Source organism: Ischnura elegans, chromosome 7 (genome assembly GCF_921293095.1).
Source record: "Ischnura elegans chromosome 7, ioIscEleg1.1, whole genome shotgun sequence".
Classification (NCBI taxonomy): domain Eukaryota; kingdom Metazoa; phylum Arthropoda; class Insecta; order Odonata; family Coenagrionidae; genus Ischnura; species Ischnura elegans.
The window spans coordinates 42,386,357-42,400,876 of NC_060252.1; positions in this window are offsets into that span (position 1 = coordinate 42,386,357).

Genomic DNA, 14,520 nt, shown 5'->3' on the forward strand with positions numbered 1-14,520 from the left:
GTACAATGATTACAATGCTTACTATACGATGGTAATAAATATTAAGTTTGACTAAGTGGAGAAACGATGAGGCCTGAAATAAATATTCGCTATTGTTAGGGTTTATTACCTAAAATTCCATCTCAATATTCGACACTAATGAAGAAGCTACTTGAATGAAATCTTTACTAAGATTACTCGCTAAGGATATTGATTTGAACTCAATCAACTAAGCGTTTTCTTAGGTAGCTGAAATTGTGCGTTTACGGTAACCTAGTTTCGTTCCGCCTATTCTATGTAATAAAAATGAATCGCTGCGCGTTAGTCTCGCTGAAACTAGACGATCTTAGCTTTGCCTAAAATGAAAAAGGGAGGGTATTTCAAACAATAATTAGGGAGCGCTTCACGGTGGTGCATTCACAATGAAATAATATTAGAAGAATTTATTAATAATTAATCATGGCATTAAGCAGCTTCAACTATCATCGTTTGCTTACATTAATCAATAAAATGCGAATAAGTGATAGATTAAATCGAAGTCGGAAGTTAAACTAAAAAGCAAAGAGTATATGGGTAATGAGTGCTTAAGATTATAAATTACATTTTTTTTTTGTTTCAGCGGCTATAGGGAAAATTTTTAATTTTCGGATAACATAACGGGACAACAAATTCAATGACAAATATTTTTACTGAATATTCATTCACTTAAAACAGTGGACTTATGCATTGAAGAGGTTTAACACAATTATAACATTCTTCTTCCTTCAAGTAAATGCTTTGGTTTGTTTTTTATTTCTTTTTTTTCTCTAGATCCTCTCAGTATTCGCACTTTCCTCACCATGAATCTTCATACTTAATCATGTTGCTTCTCGGTATTTATTCCAAAGAGGATATTTCTTCTCGGAAAAAATTTTTTCACGATATGCGTATTTTAGAATTTTTGGTACCCAACAAACAAGGCACTTATCAGAATACAGAATCAGAGATATTCACACAGCCAAGCAGTGAGAGGCGCGACAATTTTCTGAGGAGTTCATATCCTTAAGATCGAGGTCCTAGATAAACCGTGAAAAACGAACCCATGGGATTATCAGTAGCTCGAATACATATTCCAGAGACGACAGCAGCGAGGTGTTGTTAGGGGGGACGGATATAGTTGAGGCTTTAATAAACCACATTATTTTTTATTTTTTATTCTCAACCCACCGAATACAGCTCATATTGGCCATTTTATGTCGGGGTATTCAACAAATTTAAAAATTAAACGCACACGAACAACCATGCCCTGAACAGGAGAAATCTACCCAGGCGGGACTCGAACCCACGACCTCTTGTTTGACAGGCGAGGACGTTACCCCGCCGCTACCGAGGCCGGCAAATTGCATTATTATAACTCGGCATTATTATAACTCGCTCAACGATAATGTCCAACCATTCATTTTATGAGATTTTAATCTATCTTATAGGTGCTGTGTAGTGTAGCCTATTCAGTATTCCCATAGTACCATGGCACTACGTATCCTATTATCTCGATACGACTCTCGAATCTTCTCTTAATTCTCCATAGAAGCCTCTCTAGCAATCTTCAGCTCCCTCTACCCCAAAGTTTAATTTACCGAGAAATGTAACGAAAAGATTTCTCGGGATTTGAGCTTTCGAAATTAAATGAATCCTTTAAGGAGGTCCTTTTGAGGACGGCAACAGTGTATTTAGGCCTCCTCAAAACGTTTCCAGAACTCTTTCTCATTGAATCTCTGGAGCTAAATTGAGTCAATTTCTATAGGTAAGTAGCGGCACGTTGAGGAACGTAGTTATGCATTAAGGGAGAGGAATATCTTATTAGTAACATATGTGTAGCACGGAAATGACAAAAAAACATTTTCAATTGCACATAACTGCGTTTCATAAAACTTTTTCTACTGTATTATGCCCCTTTCGTTTCCAAATCTTTGCTTATTTTTATCGCTAGATTTCGTTTTACCTTTTTAACATATTTAAAAAAAATATATGATTAGGAGAGAGTAATAATATCATTGGAGGTAAAACATGAAAAGCCAGACACGAATTACAATGACGCCGCATATCCTTTTTTGACAATGACCTCACCTTCCGCAATTTTTCAATTTACACTTTCTTTAATTTAAAGACGTGAATTGCTAGTCTCAAAAAGAAACAAAGAAACAACCGTGGTGAAGAATTAAGTATGTATTTCATAACAAAAAGCCACTTTTCGCAAGAAGAGCTCGGATACATCCAAATTACAAACTGATAACGCATTCAGAAGTAAATAATCTACAGAGAGAATTTAATCTCATGGATGATCAACACAAAACAATTACGCCCATTACGCATATTTCAGCAGGGTAGTTTTAGGTTGTCAACGTTACTTGTCCATACACCAACAGATCTCTATGGGCCGCACGAAAGGTTTTTGTGTGACATAACTAGCCTAAATTTCTATGAGGGAACAAAGCATTTCACAGTTTATATATGATTACGCTGGGAAATTCTAGAGACTCGGAGGGTCCTTATTAAATTTTTAACGCTTGAGCTAATAAGAAGAGGTCCTTTTCAGAGAGACAAAGAGTACATGAATTCTCAACCTCTCTAAGTTTCTAAGTCCGACAGAAACGATAAAATATGCGAAACATTTTGCCTCACGGATACATGTAGGAATTTCTTTTTCCTCAAAAAATTAACGATTTTACTAAATACATGGTGGCCATCAAAATTCTCATGCATATTTCGTGTATCTACTTTTCTTTTACGATATTAATAAGAATTTCGCGGTCCATTTTCATCAATATTATTGGCTCTGTGGGGTAATCCGCGTCAAGACGTTAAAATGGTCAAATTTTCCTCTCCTATGCCATATACCTCATCAGGGTCACTCCTTGTCCTGATAAGGTATGCTTAGAAGAGGAAATACCCAATTTTGTCCATTAAAATGGACCTGACTTCATTGTTCAAGGAACGGGATCATAATCTCCATATTTTTCCATAATTATGGGCAGAGACCAAATGTTTACTAACCAAAAATATATACAACGTTTATCGAAAAATAGTATTGACACCATAATTAAGGTTCCACAGAAAAAATGCTAATTTTCATCAGCATAGAGAAAAAAATGACTCAAAAGAGTAAGGTCGACGTGGGTTACCTCAAAAAGCCATTAATTCTTCTCTTTTTTTTAAAACAACTGGGGCCCTAATTCCCCCCTCCACACCCCCATTTTGAGAGCTAGTGGGGTAGCATATAGATGTAGATTGTGAATCTAGACGAAGGAACAATCAGCTTTCCCCAGGAGTCGATCAATCCGTCTCATCATTCCTGCGTGCCAGCCACGATCCTCCCACGAACGGGCCCATCCTCCATTCGTCCTCCCATTCCATTATAGCCCTAAGGAACTGCGCTCTCTGCCCTGGCACTACATCACCCCGATGACCATCCTTCGCACCCAAAACCCTGACCCCCAACCCCTTTTCGCCGTAAACCCGCAAAAGGGTCGCCGGCAAACCGCGCCCCCTCGATCCTTGGGGTGCAAACGCACACACTAACGAACGCGTACATATCTCCCTCTGTATCTCTCTTTCCACCTCTCTCAACCGTAACGTATCGATCCTAATGCTGTCGAAACTCGCGGTCCAAACATCGCAGGGCACTCTCCTCACAAACCGGTCAGCCATTGGGGTAAAAAAAGAGGTAGGCGTTCGTCATTCGTTTTTCGTTCACAGCCCTACGTGAACGAGAACTCGCACGTGCATGGGGAAGATCACAGGGCACCACTAACAATCATTCATTTCAGTAAATATCTATCCTCGTTCTTCTCATAATTGGTAATTAATTAGTCTTTGAAGAGGTTAAAGTAAATTCGTTAAGAGATGTCTAAATTTTTTTAAAACGGCGGTAGTTCGTATATTCTGATGAGATTTCTTCTCATTAGCTTTGAAAGTTACATCGGCGAAAAAATTTACGCCTTTGTACCTCTGACTGTAAACGAATACAATCATTTTTTTTAATATGTAGGCAAATTTGATTGAAAATATTCCCTACAAGAATTATTATGTACGTCTATAACTGGTATGAGGACAAATTTAAGTGAAGACTTACATTTTATGGAATTCCATACAATTGTGATTCAATCACGCCGAAAGATTGTGCAAGGATGCAACTCACCTGCAGAAATAGTAGAAAATCAACTTATACTTCACATCACGATTCACTGTGAAAAATCACTTTCAATAATTAAATAAATCAAGCTGTATAACATGAGCACAAGTGTGGATCACTACAAGTAATTTCGCTCAAGCAGCCTAAAATTTCCGCATGATACGACAAGACAGTTTGTAATGAGGAGATACTACGAAGAGTTGGAGAAAAGAGAAGCCTCATAAAAATCTTAATAAGGAGACGGAACAATTTTATAGGCCACATGTTGAGACATGATGGCCTGATGAAGACAGTTGCCGATTGTAGAGTTGAAGAAGTAGATTTCAAAAACGCAAAAGGAAGACCTCGAAAAGGAAAAGAAGGATGTGAAAGAGAATAAATACGTAGGTCTGAAAAGATTACCTGATAAAAGAGGTGAGCTGCGTCAAACCAGTCTTAGGATATTTGACCAACAATGATGATGAAGACAAGGCACGACTTAATGTCAGGAAAAAAAATCACTTTGTTCATCCCACTATAACTCTTCAACACCGACCATGGTACCAACACTTTTGCCGTTATAATACAACATGACAGAAGTGTCGGAACCGCACCTGGTGAACTAGTTAGGGTGGAAGGTCAAACGTGAATTTTGCATTCCTCTTGTTCCGTCTAAGTGAAGCCTTAAACGTTTAATAGCGTTATCACCGAAGTTACTTCTTGAAAGATCTATGGATACCTATGCCATCCCCTCAAGCACCCCGGCAAACGCCTGCAGTCTTTTCTTGTCACTCCATCAGTTCTTATAATTTTTGCTGAACCCGTTTACACTACTCCGTCGCTCCCTCCATTGTTGAGATAATAATTCAGGACATAGTGAAATTGCAGGATTTGACCAAAAGTAACAGTGTTCCACACGGTTTGAAAGTTGTTTTCTCGAAGTATCACTTGGTTAAGATTCAAAAAGTGATATTTTTGAAAAATCGATTTTTTTAGCCCCAAAATGCTCCTAACCTATGATAGGGAGCATTTACATAACGACTTTTAAAACGACTAGAGATAAAAATTTACTTTTTTAGAAATTTTCTAGGGTTTTAGAGGGGGATGATTCCATTCCATAGGTATCCATGACGTTCACCACAAATATTTTGTTGAGATACCATTTGACCTAATACTGTTTTCACCTGGCCACTATGCCACATTATGTGTCCAACCATGTCCCGTCTTCTTCTTAAGGTATATAGAAGTTTTCTCTTTTCTCCCACTTCTCTTAGCATTCCCTCATTACTCACTCAATCAAGCAATTTCATCAGTTTCATTCTTCGGTAGCATCATATAAGAGTTCTTACAATTTTTTTTTTGAACCCTTGACTTCTCTGCAGCTGACAGCTTTCATAGAGAAACATGCTCCTTGTGTAGCATCTTATGGATTGTTTACTGATTTCAATGCATGTATTCTCAGCTGTTAGAAGATTCTTCTTTTTGTAGAAACCCCTCTTCGCCTATTCACATACCAATTCTACTTTTTCTTTCTCGCTTCGTTCACTGTTGATAATTCACCTTCCAAGGCAACAACATTCTTTTACCTCTTCAAGCATAAGTTTTCCTAGTTAAATATTTGCCCTAGCCTTCCCTCTTTTGCCGAATACTAATATCTTAGTCTTCTTCTTCCTGAAATATAGAACGATATTATCGTTTTCCAGAGCTACATCCGCTCTTTACAAATCTTGCCACCATTTTTTGCACTTGTGTTCTTTCAAAGACAAGACTCCCTCTGGCATCAATCCCTATTCATTCCACGCACTCACGTTTCCACATGTTGTTTTTTTATACGAAACCCTTTTTTCTCCCTTTCCCCTTATCTTTTCTTTCCTTTCCTCTTTTCCTTTCTCCAGCTGTCCCACTTTTAGTCCACAGCACGTTTCCGAGCCATTAAACCAACCCAGCTACCCCCGTCCTTACCCAAGCGCCATATCTCAACCACCATGGCCGTCCAGGCACACTCCTCCTCCAAAGGAGACCCTTACTACCTTTCCACCAGACGACACCGCTACATAAACCTTTAGATCAACCTCCTCCCCTCTTCCTCACTCTATTCCCTCCGGTTACACGACCCGCATTCGATAAATGCCTCGCTGAAGGCCGACCCGAGCCAACACAAATTTTTCATTCTCCACACCGCAACTCCTTATCCTTTCCACGCTAACCCATCCTTAAACCTCTACTCTTCAGTCCGACCGCGCCTCCTCAAGTGTGTTTCTTCACTCTAAATCCGTTCCCAAATTCTACCTTTCGTCATTAATCCCTGTTACCTTGATGTATCTGCACTACTTGAGTGAAAATTCATTTACCTGTTCCTTTGATGTATCTGCACTACTTGAGTGTATATTCATTACCCTTTTACTTTTATGTATCTACATCAATTTGACAATACCTACGCCATTCGAGTGAAAATTCTTCATTTTCGGCTACTACCGCGTTGGCTACTATCGCGAAGACAAAAATTTTCACTGGCACTACAACAAGCGTCTTCAGGTCGAAGATGCCGGTTCACAATGCTCGCCTTCATCATATAATGCCTCGTTACCGCTAGGTCTTGCAGCTGCTCTCCCATTGGTCCACTTGAGTAATCTCCTCCGATGGTCGTCTAGACGGTATATCCATCGTTTCGATTAATGATGCATGTCCGGGCAATTTCAATGGATTCTCTAATTAGCCTAGGGTAACAACTTTCTCTCCCACACGCTCTTTCTCAATAATCTTTGCTATCGCCAAAGTAACCGAAGTTGTAGTAGCGGAAAATGAAGAATTTCTTCCCACACCGCGGAAATCTCCGCTCTCATGCTCATTGAATGTTTCCACTGTCATTTTCTCTTGCATTTCATTTATTTTTACCCGATATAAATACGGCGAGAGAGGAATTTTCTCAGGTGTTCAAATATGGCCCAGGTCATTTCAGTACACGATTGAGACAATTATTCATTTACTTTCAGCTGACCCTAGTTATACCATCTAACGATTTGACCGTTGGATCATTCTTCCTCATAGAATGGTCCTCCAAGATTGTTAGAATATTAATTTCGTAAGCTTGGTTTCGTTAGTAGTAGGACTCGCCCGCCTTTGTTACGGTGCGGGATTCCTCGTCCCTTCCCTTCCTTCCCTATCCCCTCCCAGGAGGCGTCGTCGGGCTCCCATCGCGGCGGCGCCTCCTTCCTTGTTCCTTCCCGTCCTTCCCCTTCTGGGTGCAGAGGAGAAAAGCTCGCGCTTATAGTCCCTGCCCCAGGAGTGTATCCTTGCAAGCCCGCCCTGGAGTCTCGTTTCCACTGACCCTAGTTATACCACATCACAGCCCTTATATCGGCGGTTGCAAAAATAAACAATGCACAGCATGAAAAAATATGCCCCAGACAAATGTAACTCACTCATGCCTACCAACGACCTTCAATTTAACATGTGAATTTGTTAAAATATTATATCACCGAGCAATTTAACCCTTTGAGTGTCAATCGATTTTCTAGGCACTATGTTAAAAGTATTTAGCCGAGGCATTTCTGCGGATTTGGAAAAAACAGGTCTCAAAAAACAACTAAAGGTATAAAATTATTACGGAGGCTTCCGCGGTTAGTTGATTGGTGATGGTTTTCCGGGTTTACACCGCGTTGATACATGTTTTGCGGACGACAGTTTTGGGCGCGTTCCAGATAAACTGAAAAGATACCTTGAACATCTTAATAGCCAAAATATTTCCATCCAGTTCACTATGGAAATGGAAGAAAATAACCAACTTCCCTTTTTGGAAGTTCTCGTCAAGAAGAAATCAGATGGCACATTGGGACATTCAGTCTATCGCAAGGAAACGCATACTGATCGCTATTTGAATGCCAAATCACACCATCATCCCAGGCAAAAAGCATCAGTTATTAAAACTCTATATCATAGGGCATATTCCATATCGGATACAGATTCGCTCGCTAGAGAAAAACAACACCCCCTTACCACGCTCCAAGGAAATGGCTACGATCGGGTACTGATTCAAAAAATCACGTGTTGGTTAGTCTATCTATGCGGTAAAGGATAACATGCTCAAAGGGCTGCACAAAGGTTGACTACAAGTAAGCGCAGAGGAGAAATATTATGCTGAAAAATGTTAGCAATGCGAGAATTATCAACATGTCAGCGAAGGAAGGATTTGAAGACTTTTTTACGGCTATTTTAATGTTGAACCTTTACTAAAAGGTGTAACTAGACCAGAGTAAGGAATAAATTATCGGTGGATTGGTTACTATTTACTACCGGTGTGGAAGTGACAATTTTTACATTTCTTTCGACGAAGAGTAAGTTCGGTTGCACGAGGAAATACAGATGTGCATGATTATGATGAGATACTAAAACAAATTTAATAATGAATGAATCCGTTATTGTTACCTTGAATTTATACGCCGCAATGTATTGAAATGTGTCAGTGAAAAGTAAAAATACTGCAGGGTTTTATATCTTCTATAACATGGGTAACAAGTCACAAAACATAGCTGAACAAAAAGTTTCCCCAAAATATCGATTGGAAAATCATTCCGTCGGTTGTAACTTTAGGTGATCCAAAAACCATATTTTTACTTTCTGTAGTCATAATATCTTCCATGTAACTCATGACAAGTAACTAATTATAAAATTAATTATTTGAACAATACATATCCTTGGAACTATTTTTTTCTTCCTATTTGTAGAAAAACGTTGAGGTAAGGAGGAAATTAGCGACAGACTTAACAAAAGCTCTCTTATATTTTTTTGGGTCGATTTTGCGAGGTCAAGGACTGCGGAACTGAATAATCATCTGTTTCAGAGAGGAATAATATCCGAGAGAAGAGCTCATCGGCATCATTCGCTGGGAGTACGAGAAATACTCCAGACGCCGATTAAGTTCTCTCTGAATATATTTCACGTGCAATGGAAAAGATCTAGTTTATGGCTTCTGCTGAAGCAAACATGGACACAATAGAGGAAATAATGTGAAAAAATACCAATGTGATGGCTAAGTTCTAACAACGCGTATCTCAAAAATAGCAACTTTACGGGAGAGAAAAAATATATTTTTTTAAATGCATATAATTTTAATTAAAATAAAATAAAAAATACACGAAACTGGAAAAGAAGCACACATTTGTAACAAAGAGTTGTTTTTTGCTTGAACTTTATTTTTTATCAACAGTATTAGCAATGTTAACTCAGACCGGCCAAATTTTGAGATAAGTGTTGTTAGAACTTAACCATCTAATACTTGCTCGCGAATTCAGTAATACTGTCGAAGGAGGTATTCATATCACTGTGTCCCTCACAGGTGTGCTACCTTCTCATTCCTTGCTTAGGAACTATGTAGGTCCACTTTTTTTCTATTGAAGCGCATGTAAAGTGCAATGAACATAATAATTCAAACTACTCCATTGTAATGGCCCAAAACAGCGTGACCAATGAAAGCCATTGGACGTGGTTAAGATATACCTACATATCTACAGAAATCCTCTGCGGTCTTTGACACTAATCTATGGTATCAGAATCTTACATTTGACGGAAAATCAAAGGTGAGCGATTCTAACGTAGAAACATTGATGATACTAATGACCATTTCCACCTGTCTCGTTAGCTCAATGAGCATGAACCCGATTCTGTAAAGTAATCAAATTCTACAGGCATCCAACTTGAATACCAGATCCAGCATAATCTATAGCCCTCAGCAGCAATAAAACTTTTCATAGTGTCCGGGAACCACTCTATATTTAAAGGATCCAGAAAAATATAATGTAGTATTTCAGCAATCATAAATAATATTCGAATTCAATTTTATTGAAAAATTGAAATAAATATAGTCGCTTAAGAGAATCTAATGGAGTACATTTTTGTGACAGATGAGGAAAATATATTTTCACTTCCGAAACGTGCATCCCTCATTTCATGGAATTCTACGCTTTACATCATCCTCTTTTTAAATTCTCTGGTTTCCCGTGTAATTAAAATCCCTCCCATCTCGCTCCAATTATCACTGATCCTTCAAAAGGATGACTTCAATACATCATTTGTCAGAGCAAAATTCCGAAATCTAATTTTGCTACCGCCTTCAAACTTCCAAAAGCGGAGGGCGACTTAACTTTCCCATTCCGACACTACACTCCGAAATCCTTCTTCTAAACTCGTTCTTCAGGATTATCTCCCTTATGACACATAACTCCGGAGATTCAGACCAACGCTATTCCTTTATCTTTTGAAAGCCCTCATTTGAACGTGCACTCTCAGGGGGATGAATATTTCAGCATTACACACGCGCCTAGGAAGCACACATAAAAGTGGTCACCTGCAACTTGGGAGGAAAATGAATGGTGGAGCACTGAATACTTATAAAGCTCCCCGCAGGAACGCCCACAATTTACAGAAGTAATAAGCTCGCCCGGGCCAAGATAGTAAGGCAAAAATGAAACACTCTTTTATTTTTAAATACTTTTTCCAGGCAAACTTTTCACGATAGCTATAATGTAAGACATTTCAATTTTGTACACTGTAAACTCTTATCTACTTTGCTATTAATAAAAATACCTATTGAATATATTTCTCCATGGTCGTGTTGAACCATTGCTGGCACAACCAAGTTTTAGGTACCCCATGAACTAGCACGCCCGACCGGCAAACGGGAGATCCGGGTTAGAATCCCAACAGAGCCATACATTTTTTCATGGCGAACTTCACCTTGGTGTATGTAAATTTGCACCAGTGCGCGTACAAAGGCACTCGTCCCACGCTGTGCTTTGACGTGTAATTGAAGTGTACTGCAATTTGTCCCTTTTTTATTCACGATAAATCCAACTCCCTTCCATTCTATCGATAAATCATATTATCTTCCTCTCTCTCCCTCGCTTACCTAACATGTTTACTCCTCCATATCCTACGCTGATGGCTCTTCACCAGTCTTTCCTCTAAAAACCTCGCCGGCCTAGGTTGCCGCAGGGTAAAGTCCTCGCCTGCCAAACAAGAGGTCACGGGTTCGATTCCCACCTGGATATATTGCTCCTATCAAGGGCATGGTTGTTTGCGCACGTATGATTGATAATTTGATGAAAAATCCCGATGTAAAATGGCAATGTGCTGTTATTTGTCTGCTATGGTATGGGAATGTAAAAAATTGAATTAATAAATACCTCCATAATAGATTTCTTATCAGCTCCTTCCAGTTCATGAACTACTCATTAGCCAGCACAATTCTCTTTCCGAAGCCAGTACTGCTGTTTCCGTTTTTATCATGTTTGCTCTCCCAAACAGTTAAATGGCTTAGTGGTTTGAAACCATAATTTTATCTTGAGGCTCACATTCTTTACTTGTGATCCTATCAGTCAAAAAGAGCCCATTATTATCGAATTGGTCACTTCAAGTCAATTATTATCCCCTACCAGTTTATTTCATTATTCAACGCTAGTAACCGATTGAATATTTCCCAGACGTAATCATTAACGTATTCCATGGTCCGACCACATGTCTTTCTGCATTTCGCTAAGATTATTTTCTGACGAATGTGATATTTAAAAACTAGGAATGGTTTCTTGTACGCATAATTATTCATAAATGACCATAACGTTTCGAAGACAGGGCTATTAAGTTTAATTGTCGATTTATATTATAAGGGCTTCGAATATGAAGCCTAAGTTATCGCAATACCACTAAAGCAATGTTGTGTATACAGTATTTTCATTCTACCGGGTTAATCTAGCCGCCATTTGCATATAGGTTACTCAAATATGCGCAGAGACGAGTAGCATTTTCCGGAAGACAAAAAGATTTGAAGGAACACGAGTAAAAAAGCGCCATTTAAATTACAAATTTTGAACGAAATGACCCCCAAGTGCTCACACGAATTATGCCGAAAAATCTGGCATTCAACCTCCCCCTCCACCAAACACGGCATCACAGTTAATGACCAACCGAGTGATCATTCCGCGGAGGCAAAAAAAAAAATCAAAATGCCCGAAAACGGTGGTGAGGATGTTCTCAGTGGACCACGTCCTTCCCCCTCCACCCAGGGGAGACATTCCCGCCAAGCGTCCGCGGTTAACAAAAGAACATCTCGGGGTAAAGCACCAGCGCCACCGGCGGCGGTTCATGCATAAACATTTGAGCCGCGGGAAACGCACCACCAGCGGCGTGACGACACGTAAACGACCTTGGAGCGCAAGTGTGCGGCCATCAAGCACCGCGGACACGAAAAAAAAGAAACGAAACGTGCGTACGAAAAACACGCAGATATTAAACATTTTTACACGAGTGACGAAACGAGTGGATTCACGAGCTCGTCGCTGTGATATGGCGGACAGAGTTTTTGAAAAAAAAACAGAATGCGAGAGAGCGCTGCGATAGCAGTGGATGGCGCATGCATATTCCGCCGAAAGATTACGCAAAACTCCATTTATTTAGCCTCCTTCTTACTTCGCGCATTCCAGAGCTTTTTAATACATTCATATCCACGCGCAAAATAAATTTTCCTTTGCACGCAGTCACGCACGATTAAATGGTGAAGGAATAAACTGAGTACTTAAAAATAACTCTAGAGCTTAAGGGAAGCTTCAAGTAAAACGTAAGCACATTTTTATAAGCTAGATACCCTAGGGGACTATTTATTTAAACAATTTTTGGCTTGTCCGAACGAATGCTGAGTAGGTGAACCTAGTCTAGTAAGTACAACAAGTATGCCACACTGAGATTCGCCAACAAGAATTCCAGAAAATGGTGCTGCACAGTTGACTTATAGACAGACGTCAGAATGTGTTACACTTCCGCGGTTACAGCAGTTCGTAGATGGATAATTTCGAAGATAGCATGTAACCAATTGCTATATGGTGGTGGCGACTTTTTGCACCGGAGAAAAATACCTGAAGATGAGTAACTAACCCTTTGTGACTGTGCCCAGAAAACTTACGCGAACGACTGCACGGAGTATCTCAGCTCCCCATTTACAATTCATAAATTCTATGTTGTATTTTAGTCTCGCCTGTAATTCAACAACTCTTGTTCTAATCTCAGGCTCTTTTTCCAATGAAATATATCTTATTTTGTTTAATTAATAATAACATTGTTGGCTACATTTACGTTTTTACAATGAGTTCCTGCGAACTACCAGTAATCTTCCATATTTTGCTATTGCGACTGTACACTGACTAACATGCTATCAAAAACAAGTGCAAAAGGTGCCATCATTTAGAATATTGAAGTTAATGTAGTCATAAAATAATAAAATTTATTGCATTCAACTTTTATCCCTGTAATCATATATAACACACAAGATTTTTTCTTCCCACCAACAGCTGTGTCCATATGGTCCATATATAACGAAGTCCATAACAGCGCAAAAATATAATTTTGTAGAAAATCTTCACATCCCACTTAAAACAAATCCTTCATATGGTGAATACAATGCTAAGAAATTGCTAAAGCATTGAATCTCGAACCCATCAATACTGTCATTTTTCGATAAAAATTATTCATCGACAGATATCACGTTATATTAGAGATTCAAGAACCTGGATACCTCGTATGGAGTCACAGTACGTGAATATAAATGAGAGATACGGTTGAGTGACGAACCAGGAGGAGTAACCAACAGGATGGGATGGGAATAATATGAAATTCCCACCGGATGAGAGGGGACCCGCGGTGTATCGCAACGTTTCCAAGAGAGCTCAAGCGAAGCGAAATGACTTCGCACCACGTGTATGCAATATGCAATCTCGCTCTAAGGCCATACCGCACCCTCCTGCGTTTTGCATGCCATCAGAATGCGTGCTCTAAAGATCATCAGAGAGAAAGTCCTGAGGACGTAAAACAAACGAAAAAAATAATCATGAAAAAAAACGAAATTAAAACCTTTAGAGGTCGACATGGCGCATAACTCTCGCTCACCTAGTGCGTTTTTAACGACGTACTGCATGAAAAAATTGAATTTGTACGCAGTCACTCTCTCAAGTACAGAGTGATACATACCAAGTATGACGATGAACATGAAATAAATATTATATTTTGCTTGGTCGGGGTTCAAATTCAAATTTTATGATTACCGGTAAGGGGTGTTAGCCAGTTGCACCACCATGACATGTCCCCGAGCGAGATTCGGGGTGGGTTTCACCGAATGAGGTTTTAACGTAACAATTCCAAGCTCTGTCACATGTTACTGAGGTCATGCTTACCCCTTCCGCGACTGTGCGTGGTAACTCAGTTACCCCAAATAATGCTAATGTTGTATAATTTTTTTTATTATTTTGTCCCTTTGAAATTCTTTGTATTTGAGTGAAACCACTTTGTCGTGTTTAGGGGACGAATTACTTTTTTTATCATTTAAATTGTTTTTGAAAACTTTAATTTTT